Below are 17,731 nucleotides of genomic sequence, written 5' to 3' on the forward strand. Positions count from 1 at the left end.
TCCCAATTTGGGGCAAGGAGGGGGCCATGCGAGGACGGCTGAGTGGGACGTGGTATCTCGATCTCGCTACGAGTAGGCCAACAGAGGAGGCGCGGTTACTATTTACTCCCTCAACCTGCAAACGAAAGTGGAGCAGGAAAAGGACGACTCTGATTGGCTGTTGCCATGCACATTTCGACATATTTGATCGAAGAAATATGCACACAGCTGATCACCGTGATCGATGGAAAATGTATCCCGATCATAAATCGTGATCATATAATTGCCCAGCCCTATGCGAAGTCCTTCCAGTCGCTTCAGTGACAGCTGAACCAACTGGGCCTTTTATTTTACGTAGCATTGTACGCCTGTGGTCTGACAATGTGGAGGATGGTTTCTTGCATTATTGCTGGGGTGGCAAATGCTAGGCTAAGTTTGAAAGCGGTCAGCTCATTGATGATCGATGCCTGTCGACGGTACTTTTTGCAGTCTTTTAAATAATGCCTGCAATGCTATTTAGTATGGCATCGATAGAAACCCCTCTCCAGAAACTTCAAATAGTTTATAATATGAGGACAAAGGTTTGAGACGCAGCCTGGGTGGGGGATGAATACTGTATGTACAAATACTGTTAACATGCAGCACGACATCGCTGGTGCCCCGCGTGCGCACAGGAAGTGACAGTCCTTCCTCCAGCTCTACACGCGCTTGGACTCTCGTGCTTTACGTCAGACGGCTAGCGAGCTGAGCAGATCACACACCCACGAACACACGCCTCCAACCGCAAACGACCACGCGAGACGCGCTCGGTCGGGAGGACCAACCTCCAGCAACTCGTTGCTGGCCTCCGTCTCGAGTCGACGGACGAGTCGGGCGCTTGTTCCCAGTGTCCGAGCCTGGAGTGAGCAGGGCGGGGGGGAGAAGAGGGAGAGGAAGAAGAGGGAGCATTTGGACGTTGTGTGGAGGATAAAGAGAAGAAGCGCGAGAAGAGTTTGTTTCCACGCTCGGTGCTGCTGCGAGGCTGAGAGGAGATGTGCGGCGTAATCTGGATGTCCGAGGAGGGATAAAACTTCAACATCACCTACTCGGGTAAATCATTTCAACCACATATAAATACTGTATCAGTTTTAATCAAGCCACCATTTGTTTGTGTTTATCGACTATCGCTATACATCTTCTATACTGCTTATCCTCATGAGGATTGCGGGTGTGCGGGAGGCTTTCCCAGTTGATTTAAAGAGGGTGTACACCTTGGACTGGTCGCCAGCCAATCGTAGGACACATAAATGATGATTTATGATAAACATAGACAAACAACCATTTGCACTCACATTCACACTTTAAGTAATTTAGTCTAATTCAAGAAAAAAGGCTTATCACTTACAGTATGTGCTCAATACAGACACAAGTTTCCCCTCTGCGCACACGTAATTAATGGTCCTTGCAACAACAACAACAAAAAAGAAAAGAAAAGAAAAAGGAGTGCGGGCAGTATTGAGTATTTTAGAAAATACCTTTTATTTCCCACAGGAAATAATGAAAGGCTGTGCATACTGTATAAATGCATGCATCTTTAATTTCATGCCTTGGCAACCATGCATAATTAGACAGTAATAGGTACACTCTACACTCGTAGTGATTGGGGATATGTTGACATTTATTGTATCCTGTATCATATGCTGGTTGTGTGTATATCATGCTTTCTGTGAGAGGTCACAAATCCACCGACCAAAGTAGTGCAGGCAGAACTCATTTGCTGTCAGTAATCAGAGGGGGATTTAACCGAGTCTGTGCTCATCATCTCCCCCAGCCTTTAATTGCACTGAGCTCCGAGCTTGATTGCAGTTAAGATTGTCCAAAACCCGTATGTCAGCAACTTCATTGCAAGTTATTCTCATGAAATCCTCAAGAAGGCTTGTACATATTATAAATGGTGATTTTAATTGTATTCAATGTAGCTAAGAGTTGATTATTAGGACAAATAACAAGTTGTAGCAATGTTTTGTTTTGTCTTGCTTTTTGTAGTATACACATGCTAAGTTTTAAATCCATTCATTTTTGTCTTAGATGCATTCGTCATTCATCCCACTTTTTACAGAAAAATAGAGCTGCTTTACTTCTCCTTGGGCATCTCCCTTATTGACAATGTCACAGTCTGAAATAGGAGGCGGATGGAACAACATATATAATACAGAGCAGAGCAGGGAAAGTGGAACAAATAGCATTATTAAATAAATAAATGCTAAAAACTCTGAATAAGATGTTTCTATTCCTCCTGTTCTAAGGTGCCTAGGAACGTTTGGAGGACCACCGCGAATTTGGACTGCAGCGATTATTGTCTAAATTTAGCTTAAAGTCATTTACTACCCGACAGAGAGTCTCTGCTCTGGGGTGGTGCTTTGAAAATATTCTGGTTATTCTGGGGCAGGGTCTATTTCTTTGGACATATCCTATGTGATTACGGCTCATTCATTTTTATTTCCCAATGCCATTTGCACAACTGTTTGCACACACACGTTTGTCACGCTATGAAATATGAGACAAGGAACTCTATGATTGATTCACATGGAAGACATCCAAAAAAGAACTTGAAACCACTATCCAAAATGAAAAAGTTGATTTAAAGATCTGTTTAGTTGTTGGGGTGAGAGATATAACACATGGTGAAGCAAGCTTAGTACTGCAGAATTTCCTACAGGATCAATAAGCTATCTGCTCAGGCCAGGCAATATGGGCCATAGGTCATATTTCAATATTTTATGTCTGAATGGTGACAGACAATAATATAGCCTGGTATTTTCTCAAAGTTGGACAGTATTAAAGTCAAGATATGACAAACACTTTTATTGAAACAGTGATTTTTTTTTTAACTTAAAAGGGAAGGCCAAAGACACCTTCCTTACCCATTTGAAAAATATGTAGCTGCACATCAAATGTGAATTGAAATTTAAATTAAAAACAGGAAAAAAGGCAGACCTATACAAACAGCTTTCCAGGAAAAACATAATTATTTTAAATGCAATTAGGGCTGCACAATTATGGCCAAAATAATAATCCCGATTATTTTGATCAATGTTGTAATCACGATTATTAATTACGATCGCTCCTCATTTTAGAGAAAAATCTTTATTTCAATTGCACTACTTTTTAACAAACAATATGTAACAATTTTCAGTTCAAAATAAATCTTTAAATAAGAATAAATGATAGACAATAATTAAAAACATAAATGTACCAAAAAATGACTGAATAAGTATAATAATCATCATCCTCATCATCATCATAACTAACTGAAGAAATGTGCCATTACAAAGCGCAATCACAAATTGCAACTTAATAGAAGCAAATAGAGTAAATTCGGCTTTAGGCATTAGGCAGCAAGCACCGACTTTTCATTTGAAAATCCCCGTCGGCAAGATAGTGAATTGTCATGGACGGTACGTCTCCGTTGTTCTGCTTTACAATTTGTCAGTCGTGCTTGGTCACAAACTGCAAAGAACTTGACAGTTGTGATTTCCCTCTCTATTTACTCCCGAGCGTTTTTCATTGCGGTCAGGCCATCTGAAAAGTCAAGGCAGCTGCAACAACGATTGTTAGTAGTGTCTTACCGTGACATGCCGCCTCTCGGCCAACGTGCTGAGAGGTCAAACTTCAAAATAAAAGCTTAATATATCAGTAAATGGGACATCAATAACATCTGAGGCTTTTATTTTGAAGTTGGCACCTGAGCGCAGTGCCGGAGCTTAATGAAGCCTTAACCCTGCGTTCACCCCCTGGTGGCTGGCTGACTAGGTTGTGGGCACTGCTGCAAATGAAGCACTTTTCATATGCAGCAGTGCCCGCGTTGTAAAAAATCGCCGACGGTCATGGCAGCCAAAATCGCAATCACGAATTAAAATTAAATTAATTTTGCAGCCCTAAATGCAACATTAACTTATACATATATAAACAACTATTAATACAATATATGGTAGGGAAAATATACAGATATATGGTAAATGTCAAATTGCAAATTGAGCAAACTGTCCGTTTGGCTCAACGTACTTTTGGGACACCGGCCAGCATTTTTGGTTGGGCACACACGAAGGAGACGGGCACTGTACAGCATAGCCGATTGACTCAAGGCAAATGTGGTCCCAATACGTCAATAACAAGTAACTGCTGTAACGGTACTGTTCATCACATACTGTAAGTTACCCTTGTAAAGCTGACTCCAAACAAATGAGAGATGCTTTTGGAGTAAATAAACACTCAACAGCCGTTTTTGTCGCATGTCATTCTGAAGTTTTGGATCCACTGATGTATATTGGACTATAACCATACTAAAGGCAAAACGTGACATAATCTTTACTCGTCGCATATTTGAGACCCACACGGGTTTCAAAATAATTGATGTTGCCTTCGATAACATCATACATGTGATTGGCATGATATAACTACAGCTTGGCACGTTTCTTTCGAAACAGCTGGCTTCTTGAGCCCGGCGGTGCACGTTCTTCTCAGCCAGCTCCTTGTGGATCCCTGCAAAATCTTTGCATTGAGGATGACACTCTTGGATGTGCTTCAATCAAGAAAAATGGTTGTCACATTTCTAGCATTGACTCCATGAATTAGTTGACAATTTAATAAAGCATGCTCAAGAACCGCACAAGCAGAACATTCTCCATTCTGACTGGGAAAATGGTTAACTGTAGTCTCTGACTGACAATAATGTCGTAGTTGTTTTAGTGCAGACAACTGGATTGGAAGTGTAGTGCAGTTAAGTCTGTTGCTTATCCCTGCATTAAAATGTTTCTAGGAACTTGGGCAACTGTGTATAGGTAGACACAATGAGCCACAGGAATATTTTAGTACCTTTTAGTTCCTAGAACTAAAATTACCTCCATCCATCCATTTTCTGAGCTGCTTCTCCTCACTAGGGTCGCGGGCATGCTGGAGTCTATCACTGCTGTCATCGAGCAGGAGGCGGGGTACACCCTGAACTGTTTGCCAGCCAATCGCAGAGCACATACAAACAAACAACCATTCGCACTCACAGTCACACCTACGGGCAATTTAGAGTCACCAATTAATGCATGTTTTTGGGATGTGGGAGGAAACCGGAGTGCCCGGAGAAAACCCACGCAAGCACGGGGAGAACGTGCAAACTCCACACAGGCGGGGCCGGGGATTGAACCCGGGTCCACAGAACTGTGAGGCCACCGTGCCGCCCTAAAATTACCTGTAGCAAAAAAATCCTGTCTTGAGATTAGTACCCTCTTCAAAGCAATCTACTAAAATCAAACCATGCATTATCAACACAATTTATGCTCACCAAGGTCGTGGGCGTGCCGGAGCCTATCCAAGCTGACCGCGGGCGAGAGGCAGCGTGCACCCTGAACTGGTCGCGAGCCAGCTGCAGGGCACATATAGACAAACAATAATTCACACTCACATTCACACCTACGGAGAATTTAGAGTCCTCAATTAATCTACCACGCATGTTTTTGTAATGTAGGAGGAAACCGGAGTACCCAGAGAAAACCCACACAGGCACAGGGAGAACATGCAAACTCAACACAGGAAGGCTGGAATTGAACACAGGACCTCACAACTGGGAGGCAGATATGCTAACAAGGCGCCCACTGTGCCACCCTAATCGACTAAAATGTTACAGACAATTTTGCACTATTATTTTTGTGTTTTCTGCAATATTACTAGCTTTCACTTCAGCAACATAAAGCATGGAACAATAAAACATGGATGGGTAGAGCTTTCTCATTTTTCCGCACTAACAAGGATCATGCAAAGATGTAGTGCATTTAAATTGTTTGGTGAAAATATCAGCAGATTTCCTGCCTTGTAACTTCCAATACAATTCGGTGGAGTGGAAATGGAAAACACGTCCATTAATTCTGGAGTGACATCAAAGAAACATATTTCCGTTTGCATAGGAGCAGACAGTAATTGGCCCCTTTTCCAGTATTTGGTGAAAAAGTAAGCTCTGATCTGATGCTGCACATGGCTCCTGTGAGTACACCAGTGAAAGGAGCTGCTCCCTCACGGAGACGTTGAAGTTGCAGCTTGTCTCCTGCAGCTTTTCATCGAACAGCTCACTGTGCCTGCTCCCTCTTTCTACATTTCTCCCCTGCAAAGACGGAATGATGGCAGGCAGCGCTCGGCTCACTAACAAGGACGTTGCATTTCACATGACTATTGTACGATAAAATATTGTTGCTTCAGCAGCTCAACACTTTGAAACAGTAGTTGGAGAAATTTTTTTATTAGCAGTAGTAGCTGAATGCATTTCCCCCCACAACAATATCTGTAACAACTTGTTAAGTTATCTGTAACTTGACCGAAACCGAAAACCCTAAGGCCGAAACACTGCAAGAAATGATCAATCAATTTTCAAGCACTTACAAGAAAATCATCATTCACAAAATCCAATACAAAGCGCTTTACATTAATCAAAGTATAAAAATAAATCAAACCCGCCAATTATTAATTCTGAAACTATGCCACTAGTAAAATTGGATTTATGGCTAAGACTGCAGAACTAGTCACTGATGGTGTAGTGGTACAGTCGCCTGACTTTGGTGCGGGCAGCGTGGGTTCTGGTCCCACTCAGTGTTGGTGTGAATGTGAGTGCGAATCCATGTCTCTACGTGCCCTGTGACTGACTGGCGACCAGTTCAGGGTGTAGTCCGCCTTTTTCCGAAGTCAGTTGGGATAGGCTTCAGCACCCCGCGACCCTAACCAGGATAAGAGGTGTTGAAAATCGATTGATGGATTGGATGAACTGCAGAGCATTTTCCCCTATACCTATGTATAATTCGCACCATTGATTATTGACATATTTTTTGGGGGGGAGGGGGAAATGCACATTATAGACGAGAAATTACGGTAGGTCTGAAAATTGAATGCTGTTTGGAACTGTGTACCTTGACTGAAACACCAGTTCCAGCTGCAGAAAAACAAGCCCGAAGCATGATGCTGTCATAATCATATTTCACTGTGTCCGTTTTGTATGGTGTTCTTTGGTGATCCGCTGTGTTGCTGCACCAGCCTTTTCTTACAAAGAAAAATAATACAGGTTGACTCAATTTGTCCCAAAAAAAAAAATAAATAATAGGTCTCCCAAATGCATGTGGGTTGCCAAATGTGTTATGGTCTGATGCAATGGGTGTTCCATCCATCCATCCATTTTCTGAGCCGCTTCTCCTCACTAGGGTCGCAGGCATGTCGGAGCCTATCCCAGCTATCATTGGGCAGAAGGCGGGGTACACCCTGAACTGGTTGCCAGACAATCGCAGGGCACATACAAACAAACAACCATCCGCGCATCCTTCACACCTACGGGCAATTTAGAGTTGTCAATTAACCTACCATGCATGTTTTTGGGATGTGGTAGGAAACCGGAGTGCCCGGAGAAAACCCACGCAGGCACGGGGAGAACATGCAAACTCCACACAGGCGGGGCCGGGGATTGAACCCCGGTCCTCAGATCTGTGAGGCAGACGCTCTAACCAGTCGGCCACCGTGCCGCCGCAATGCGTGTTATGATCTGTAAATCTTCTTGGACTATCAACAGATACATGGTTAAGGATCTGATATGATTGTGAAGGTAAAGTATATCCAGTGTGGTGGCCAGTGAAAGTACAGTACATGCATATCATTACCTATAGAGCAGGGGTGTCAAACTCGTTTTTGTAGTTACGATTTCCCTCAGAGGGCCTTTAAAACAGTGAAACCATTCATTCATATAAATGTTTAATCATCACCAAAACATATTATTACCATTACACAACAAATTGAGGGATATCTCCAAGTCTGAAAGAAATTCTATTCAATTCGCAAAATACCACTGACATTCATTCATTCATCTTCCGTTCTGCTTCTCCTCACTTGGGTCACGGGCGTGCTGTAGCCTATCCCAGCTATCTTTGGGCGAGCGGGGGGGTCGACCCTGAACTGGTCACCAGCGAATCACAGGGCACATATCAACAAACAACCATTTGCACTCACATTTACACCTATGGGCAATTTAGAGTTTTCAATTAACCTACCATGCATGTTTTTGGGATGTGGGAGGAAACCGAAGTACCTGGAGAAAACACAGCCACGGGTAGAACATGCAAGCTCCACACAGGCAAGGAAACCAGCGTGCCCGGAGAAAACCTGAATCGTACCCTAATTTTCTCTAGGTTAGATTATTGCAACTCACTCCTCTCCGGCATCAATCAAAAATCACGCTCTTCCTCCAGCTGATTCAGAATGCAGCAGCTAGGCTTTTCACTGATTCAAAAAGGCAACCCATTTTAACATCACTTCATTGGCTTCAAGTGTGTTTAGAATTGATTTTAAGATTTTACAGATTACCTTAAAAGCACGGATGGGCCGGGCTCAGAGCTACATAACTGAACCTTTTGAATATGTATACCCTCCCATGGCCTCAGATCCTCAGGTGAAGGCCTACTGGTTGTTCCAAAGTCGAGGCTTAAAAGTAAAGGTGATAGAGCATTTTCCATCAGTGCACCTTGACTTTGGAACGACCTGCCTGTGGATGTGAGACATGCAAAATCAATGGCATCTTTTAAATCACTTCTTAAAATGCCCGTTTTTAAGACTGGCTTTAATGTGACAGCATCTTCTCCCCCATTTTTATATATTTTTATCTTTTGATTGTATCCATCCATCCATTTTCTGTACTGCTTTATCCTCACAAGGGTCGCGGGGGTGCTGGAGCCTATCTTCGGGCGAGAGGCCGGGTACACCCTGAACTGGCCGCCAGCCAATCGCAGGGCACACATAAACTAACAACCATTTGCACTCAAATTCACACCTACGTCAATGTAGAGTCCTCAATTAACCTACCATGCATGTTTTCGGGATGTGGGAGGAAACCGGAGTACCTGGAGAAAACACAGCCACGGGTAGAACATGCAAGCTCCACACAGGCAAGGCCGGATTTTAACCAAGGTCCTCATGACTGTGAGGCAGATGTGCTAACCAGTCGCCCACCGTGCCGCCTGCCCTTTATTCATTTATTTTATTTTATTTTAATGATTATCACTCATTTTAATTACCTCAAAGTCCAGGAAATCGTACAAAGAAAGCCTCAAAGTACAGGAACTCATACAAGGGTAGAGGCTAGCTCAGAAGAAGTGGGATACTGAGAGGATGAAGGAGAGGACATAGGAATACATGGAGATGTGACGTATAGGGCGAAGGTAGAGGTGGCAAAGGCCAAATATAAGACATATGATGACGTGTGCCAGGTTGGACACTAAAGGAGGAGGAAAGGATCTCTACACGTTGGCCAGACACAGGGGTAGAGATGGTAAGCATGCGCAGCGGGTTAGGGTGATGAAGGATAGAGATGGAAATGTGTTGACTGGTGCCAGTGGTGGGCTGGATAGATGGAAAGAATACTTTGAGGAATTGATGAATGACAAAAATGAGAGAAAAAGAAGAGTAGAAGTAGCAAGCGTGGTGGGCCAGGAAGTGGCAAAGATTAGTAAGGTGGAAGCTTAAAAGGCATTAAAGAGGATGAAAAATGGAAAGACAGGTAGTCTTGATGACATACCTGTGGAGGTATGGAAGCATGTGGGTAATTCTCCCGAAATTAGATTCATGAGATGTCATGAAGCATTTTTATGAAAGTTGATGCTATCAAAATAATAAGGATAACATTATAAACACATCTTTATTTACTATTTTGCTCATGATATCAAATGACCATCATCAATACACATTTATTTTATTTTTTTCACTTTTAAGGTGACATTTCTCATTACCGCAACATGTCCATAGCTAGATTTGGTTCTATGAGATCGAAATACTATTAATTAAGAAAGATAAAAAAGAATTAAATTGTATGCACTGTTATAGTATAAATAGTTACAGTGAAGAAACGTGTCGTATTTAGTGATCATTGGCAAATGTAGTGAAAATAATGAGGAATAGAAATGTGTCCAAGAACAATTTTCTCATTCTCCGCAACAAATTTCAATCATTGTTTAACTCCTGAAGGAACTTACATTTGCAAGGAATTTTGTTGGATGGGACAGTATTGACTGTAACACTCAAGATGGCAACCAGGTAAGGAGTTCATTTCTTGTCTCTCCAGATAAAAGTTAAAAGTTTGATTGTATTAGTGCCGACAAAACTTTTTAGCTGTCATTACTGAAAAAAAAATTGCAGTTTTTATTTTTTTATTAGTATATACCCTATTGTGGTCTTAACACAAACAGGAAAGACAAGTTTTACCCACATGGTGCTTCCACAGTTAGCATTAAACTTCAATGTCACTCATCCACCGCAACACCATTATCATTCACCTCAACAATTTTGGGCCTGTTGCGGTGGAGAGACTCAATGTTTCTGTGATGAGAAACAGAGTAATAAGGGAGGGAAATGCATAATATTGCTTGCTCATTCCCATATATAACATGATATGTATCACATTTAACACCTTTTGAACAGATTGTGTATTAATTCCGCTATTACAACCCAGCCAGCCTGCTGGGCTGTAAAAAAAAAAGTGTGGATCGAGGAGATGCAAACTACTGTAATTTGACTGATTAAATAGTTTTTTAGTAGTAAAATCTATTTCTATCTTTCTATCTGTATTTATGTCTTTTTACTGAAATGTTACGTAAGTATAGAATTTTGTTGCAGGCAAGCTTCAGTTGAAAAGAAGAAGGCATTAGCTAAAGAGAGGCTGGCAAAGCATAGGGCAGCCATTTACAGCGATCCAATTTCACATGAGGAATACAAAAGAAAAGAGCGAGAGAGGTTAGGGTGTTTATAGGGGAAAATATAACTTGGGTTAGGTTGACCAACACTTGTACCCCAGTCCAACCCCCCCCCACAGGAAATATTTAAAACATCTTCTAAAAATATGTTTTATAGTTAGTTCAGACCCTAATTGTGTATGTACAAGAGCAAGATTTTCTTCAAGGGCATTTTAAAAGTCCTCGTGCTGGACACCTTCTAAATCTGGATTTCGTGAGAATCACCCATCTAGGAGAGGTGGCTGTGGAGTTTTTGACCAGCTTGTTCAACAGAATTCTAACGGGTAAGAAAATCCCTGAGGAATGGAGAAAAAGTGTGTTGGTGCCCATTTTTAAGAATAAGGGTGATGAGCAGAGCTGTGGGAACTATAGAGGAATAAAGTTGATGAGCCACACAATGAAGTTATGGGAAAGAGTAGTGGAGGCTAGACTCAGGACAGATGTGAGTATTTGCGAGCAACAGTATGGTTTCATCCCTACAAAGAATACCACAGATGCATTATTGGCCTTGCGGGTGTTGATGGAAAAGTACAGAGAAAGTCAGAAGGAGCTACATTGTGTCTTTGTAGAGGATGACACGCTGTGGCGACCCCTAACGGGACGAGCCGAAAGGAAAAGAAGAAGACTAATATCAATCGACCTCATTTTATTTTTGGACTTTGTGTGTTTTAAAATGTATTTACCTCACTATTTTTATCATTCCTCATCAACCCTCTTGCTCTCAGTTGGGTTTCTTGGTTTCCTGCACTGTCTGGGGCTTCTCTACCATTGTTGTTTTAGTTGTTGTTTTTATATGATTACAACATTATTATTGTAAGGTGTTTATGCTTTGTGTTCTACTTGATCTGTCAAAGCACTTTGTAAATGTGTTTTTAAAGGTGCTATATAAATAAAGTTATTATTGTGATGTTGTGAAGTGATCTAAAATATTGAAAGACAGATGAAACTCAAGTGCTGTCATTTTTGGACATTTAAGTTTCACAGCACCTCAAAACTGCCAGACACAATAATCTGATAGGATGACACTATCTGGACCAGGAGCTGCTGCTGTACTGCTTTGATTCATGTGTGTGGGGTTAGGAAGGGAAATGTCCCCTTTACTAGTAATCTCAATGGGAGCAGGGGCAAAAAAAAAAAAAAAAAAAAACATTTTAAATAACCTGCAGGCACTCAGAGCTGTGGGATGGAGGAAAACACTGATCAAGCGGGTGTCTGCAGATCAAGTGAACTCACAGCTCAGGTGATAAAAGATGCAGTATCTTATGCCATTTTTACTAGTCTTGTCTCGTTTCTGCAGCTAGTGGGTGTCTGGTCTCATTCATGATTCAGTGCTTCAGGGTGTGTGCTAGACCTACAGTGTGTGTCTGTGTTATGTGCCAGTATTTCAGTGTGGATTTTTAACAGCACATTTCTATTAACACACTTTTGAGCCCTGAAAAAATGATATAAGCCGAGTGATCAGTTATAGTGGAGAGGGTCAAACCACCTGGCATCACTGTCTGACTGAACTACAATTTGCAGTTTGTCAGCTCAGCTGCTGCCGTCAGATGAAAGGAGTAAAAGAGGTAGCACTCTGACAATGCTCAAACTCCTGAGAGCGTTTGTCTCTGGAAATGGGAGGCTTTTCATCAACAGGAAAGAATGTATTCCAAAGTCAAATAAAAGACTTACATCCTACCCGCCTGTCAGGGATGGAAAAAAAACAACAATATTGCAGTCTATCACAATGTTATCTATTAGGGATGCACCGATACCCCATTTTTTGAGACTTTGTACGAGTACAAGTACTTACTGTACATTGCAGTAATTGCTTATACCGAGTACCGATACTTGATAGCGCCAATACGTCTTGCAATTGTGATAGTTTTATTTTAACCATGTATTGTTAAAATAACACAAAACACAATTTTCTTGAACATGGCACAAATGTCGCTCAAATAGTATAACACTTAAGAGTAACAACTTGTCATTACTGACATTTACCCTCCAACTGGATGTTTTTCTCACAGTATTGCTAAATATTTCACTTAAATGCAGCCTGTAACACAAGGTATTTCAGTGTCTCAGTCTGAACACTACATAACGTTGTTACTTTCTAAAAAGAGCACACAGATAAGGTACAAAGAAAAAAAATAACAGACAAACAAGAACGTGGAGTCTGGTGTATGAACATAGGAATACGAATACCATGTTTCTTCTGTGTTAAAGGATGTATGGGGGTAGGTATGGGTACCGCAGAGAGGCACTCTGTGGTGGCCAGGCAGCCCCTGAGCCCCTTGCCAGGACAATTTTTCCTCCTTTGCCCCCAAATGATGGACCATATGCGGCCACGGCAGTGCGATGGACTGCTGTCTCACCGGATGATATTTTTCCCCTCCTCCTTGCCCCACGTCACGATTAGCAACTGTGAGGCTGACGGCCATAACACCGTTCCGTAGTCACCGACGGGCTGGTAATTGGCCGCTGGGGCGGTGTATTCCATACGGTTTGCCGCTGCCTCGCTACGCGCCATGCATGGGTGCACACCACGGCAGATAAACTGTAGTCCACATAACACAAAACACATTACACTTCAGGGAAGATGTATTTTTGCGAGTTGCAGGCATAGTTTGATGGTCAATTGCACGCTAAACTCATAGTAACGGGTTCAGGTAAAAAGGAATGAGGAAGTGGCAATTCCGTCGAATGACCACTGCATGGAATAAGGGGCCTTGGTGTATACATAGCTGTCTCATGCCTGAAAGTAAACTCCCCAACCCACTTTCGTCACAGAGCTAGTTTTTAGCCCCGCCCAAAAAATCCGGCCAGCTGAGATGGCGGAAAAGAGTTTCAAGATGTATTCAGTACTATATTGTTCCCAGTCTTTGTACATGTTTTCAGCACTTGCTGTCAAACATATAAAAAAACAAAAAACAGAAAACAAAACACGAAAATCACTTACCTGGATCATTGAAGGTGTAACTATCTGGGGGACCTCCGATTTGCATATATTTTCTCAGGTTTTCGCCCGTAGGAAACAATAGTTGCATTTCAACACTCGTAACTCAACGTCATTCAAGTGTAAAAAGAACTACTGTATAATGCAACTATCAGCAAAAAAATTATAAAATTGCTCCCCCTTCAATGACGTAACACTGGTTTAAGTGCAGTTCAAGTGCATCATGCAGACTTCTTCATCATTTTAACCTTCTTAATGTTAGACAAATGTACAAAAAAAAAACCCTCAGTATCTAATATAAATAATACATTTTGTACTCACCATATGTGAATGTGGTGAAGAACGTGCAGAGGGAGATTACTGCATGTGCCTGAGAGATTAATTTCATCTGAAAAGATTTGGCTGACCAAAACACAGACATAAACATAGCTGACTTCTTATTTTGTTGGTGATGAAATGTTGTCACTTGCACCATGTTATACTGAGCAGTTGGACTGATAGGTGTGCACCACTTTATTTGCTACACTGCGGTACTACTTTGTTGTGGTAATGTCCATTTCTGGCGCGATGCTATGGTATGCTAAACTATGAACAACAACAACAAAAAACACAAGAAAAGCAACGAAAAAGCAAAACACACAAATTCGTCCTTTAGATCAGGGTTGGCCAACTGAACAAGGTTGACATAGCTCAAGGACTTGGGTTTGCAATCGGGGGGTCACGGCCCGAGTACCGCTGGAGGCAAAATAAAACTAACTTGTTGAAGAGATGGTAGTCTGTTTCCTTGAGCATGCTCAGGGATGCAGTCGCTTTTTGCGTACCCCATCACGCTTACATCTCACCTTTCGTGCGTACATGTACTGTATGTGCTCTGGTTTGTTGTGTGAGGTGCTAAGAATATGTAGGAGAGTGTAAATTGAATTAAAAAATAATATATATATTTTTTTTCAGCCCCTCCCCAAAAATTATTGACTAATCAAGGATATGCCAATAAGTAGGCTTTACACGATCAGGATTTTTGGGGCCGATCACCGATAACCGATAAGCAAGTTTAAAAAATCGATAACCGGTCACCGATCCGATCACAAGATGGAGCAATGTGTCCATTTACATGACTTGTTCATTTATTGTATATACTTGTGTACTTTATGACGTGTTCATTTATTGTATATACTTGTGTACTATATACTGAGTACTGTATCCATCCATTTTCTGTACCACTTATCCTCAGTAGGGTCGCGGGCATGCTGGAGCCCATCCCAGCTCAAAATTATTCTCTAGCATTTTAGACAAAAGTTAAAACATCAATGACCTCTAGGGGGCATTCAAGGATTTGCCACTGACATAAGTTTAGGTCAGATCAACATTACAACATGACAGAAATAATGGGTGCTAACTTACTGTCATTAAATTACTTTGTTGCACTTAAATTACTTTAATAAATACTGTTAATGACATGCTTACTCTTGCTGTCTCACTGTCCCGGCTATATGGACGGGTGTTGACCAGAGTTTGCTTTCCCCTTTTGGCTTTTGAGTTTGGCTTTCCCCTTTTTTTTTTTTTTTTTTTTTTCACGCTGTGTTGCTTGAATGCGGCATGCTCCTCCTTGTGTACATTTTTGTGTTGAAACATTTAGATGACGTTCCCCACAATGTACTTCAGTTATGCACAAACTGTGAATAACTTACGTGTTGTTTGTCTGAGACACTGCTCAGACTCATTTTGGGAAAAAAAACAAAACAGCAGCGCAAGCGTCTTTACTTGACAGACTCCAAAAAAAACCAACAGCTCTTCAATTGTGACAGCCCAAACTTCGATATTTCAGCCCACTTCTAACTTGAGAAAACACGTTGCAGATGTTTCTATTGTTGTTTTGGCAGTGATATGGCAAAATTAGCCCTATCATATGGTGGTGCACATGCACACATACACACACAATCACCAAGTCTGTTCAGCAAACAGCTTCTTCATCAAGTCATTTCAGTGAATAAAGCAAATAATGTTTCTGTAGGGCCCAATGCATGTGTTGTTGGTTTTTGGGCAGTTAAAAATTTAAATGGTGGCAGGTCAGTGTTGACTCCCATATATAATATTTTAAAATTTTATTTGATGTTCATGTTCTGATTTAGAAAAAATAATAATCAGAGGCTACTCACAAGTTACTCTTGAATAACTTTTACTTACTCAAGTAAATATTTGGATGACTACTTTTTACTTTTATTTGAGTCATATTATTCTAAAGTAACAGTACTCCTACTTGAGTACACTATTTGGCTACTCTACCCACCTCTGATTGCAGAGCACATATAGACAAACAATCATTTACACTCACATTCACACCTTTGGCCAGAGTCTTCAATTAACCTAACATGCATGTTTTTTGGAAAGACCGGAGTACCTGGAGAAAACCCACGCAGGCACAGGGAGAACATGTAAACTCCACACAGGTCCTCAGAACTGTTGAGCCAAATGTGCTAACCAGTTGTCCACGGTGCCACCCAAAAGAAAAAAATCTGCCAATCGGCGAATCTGCGGGTGCGGAACCGGTATATGTGGGGATCCACCTATTTAAGACATCTATTTGTAAATATAATCGAATGATGTTTGGGGCATTCCTTTTTTGAAGTTCTACTGTTCTTCAATTACTTGCTTTTAATCCCTTTTAGAATTTTATTGCATTGGCCCGATGACAGCTGGGATAGGCTCCAGCACGCCTGCGACCCTAGTGAGGATAAGCGGCTCAGAAAATGGATGGATGGATGATTTGTTCCAGGGCGGCACGGTTGCCGACTGGTTAGAGCGTCAGCCTCACAGTTCTGAGGACCCGGGTTCAATCCCCGGTCCCCGCCTGTGTGGAGTTTGCATGTTCTCCCCGTACCTGCGTGGGTTTTCTCCGGGCACTCCGGTTTCCTCCCACATCCCAAAAACATGCATTAATTGGAGACTCTAAATTGCCCGTAGGTGCGAATTAGAGTGCGAATGGTTGTTTGTTTGTATGTGCCCTGCGATTGGCTGGCAACCAGTTCAGGGTGTACCCCGCCTCCTGCCCGATGACAGCTGGGATAGGCTCCAGCACGCCCGTGACCCTGGTGAGGAGAAGCGGCTCAGAAAATGGATGGATGGATGGTCAGGTCAAAGAGAACCTCCTTTATTGATGTATTGCACATTTTTACCATTTAACATACAGCTTTGTTTTTAGTTATTGTCATAACAAAGTGTTTCTACTGAGGTAAATGAGTGAGATCAATGGAAAAGATTGGATTCCACTACCTTTAGTAATCAGGACTAAATGAATAGCTTTATAAATATAACCTATTTGATTAACACCTAATTTCATTCATATATATGTCACTTCGTAGCAGGCCGAGTGAATTAACAAACAGAAGAGGCCTTAATTGGGTCAGAATACTTTAGTACTGAGATGTCACACCAGCAGGAATCGTTTTAAAATCATTGGTATTTCTCAAAGACAAATATGGCTGTCGTCACAGACTCAGTGAGGGCTCAGGCTTGAAAGCGAGTGACACTTGAAAAGTACAGTATAAAAGTCGATTCTCCTGCATCTCATACAGCAAACACACACACACGCATACACGCACACACACGCGTAATCAATTTGAGATTAAATTAAGTCATTGATCTTGCCGCTACCAAGTTAGTAAGAGTAATTTATGTGCACTGAAAATGATGTTAAGCAACTGCTGTACACTACAGTACCTGACCTGCCATCCGCCATTGTTCAGTGTTTTTGGATCAAAAGGTGTCTTTTATCCACTGACTAACGGATGTCTCGTGTTTGCCAGCCTGTTGAGTAATGGAGATCAAAAGATTGCTGTTAAATGAGAATGCTTTTTGAATGGAAATAGTTTGGAAGCACTCATTTGCTCATAGGATTCATTGGTGGTCAACAAACAGAATTTTTATGTATTACAGCCACATTTGATCATTAACATGTCCAGAACATTAAATTTAAGGATATCAGTACGAACAAGGGTTACCTTGACGCTCGCCCAAAGCCTGCTGGGATTGGTCCCAG

General features: G+C 41.7%; 1 protein-coding gene across 1 annotated transcript in view; it reads left to right on the forward strand.

Annotated features, from left to right (window-relative positions):
* Positions 1-650: 650 nt before the first annotated feature.
* The window catches only part of cntn3a.1 (contactin 3a, tandem duplicate 1), a 124,232-nt gene continuing 107,151 nt past the window's right edge, over positions 651-17,731 (forward strand). The window contains exon 1 of the mRNA XM_061681658.1: positions 651-1,068. The gene's annotated coding sequence lies outside the window, so the exon portion shown is untranslated. The remainder of the gene's footprint in view (positions 1,069-17,731) is intronic.

Source organism: Phycodurus eques, chromosome 1, assembly GCF_024500275.1.
Source record: "Phycodurus eques isolate BA_2022a chromosome 1, UOR_Pequ_1.1, whole genome shotgun sequence".
Lineage (NCBI taxonomy): Eukaryota > Metazoa > Chordata > Actinopteri > Syngnathiformes > Syngnathidae > Phycodurus > Phycodurus eques.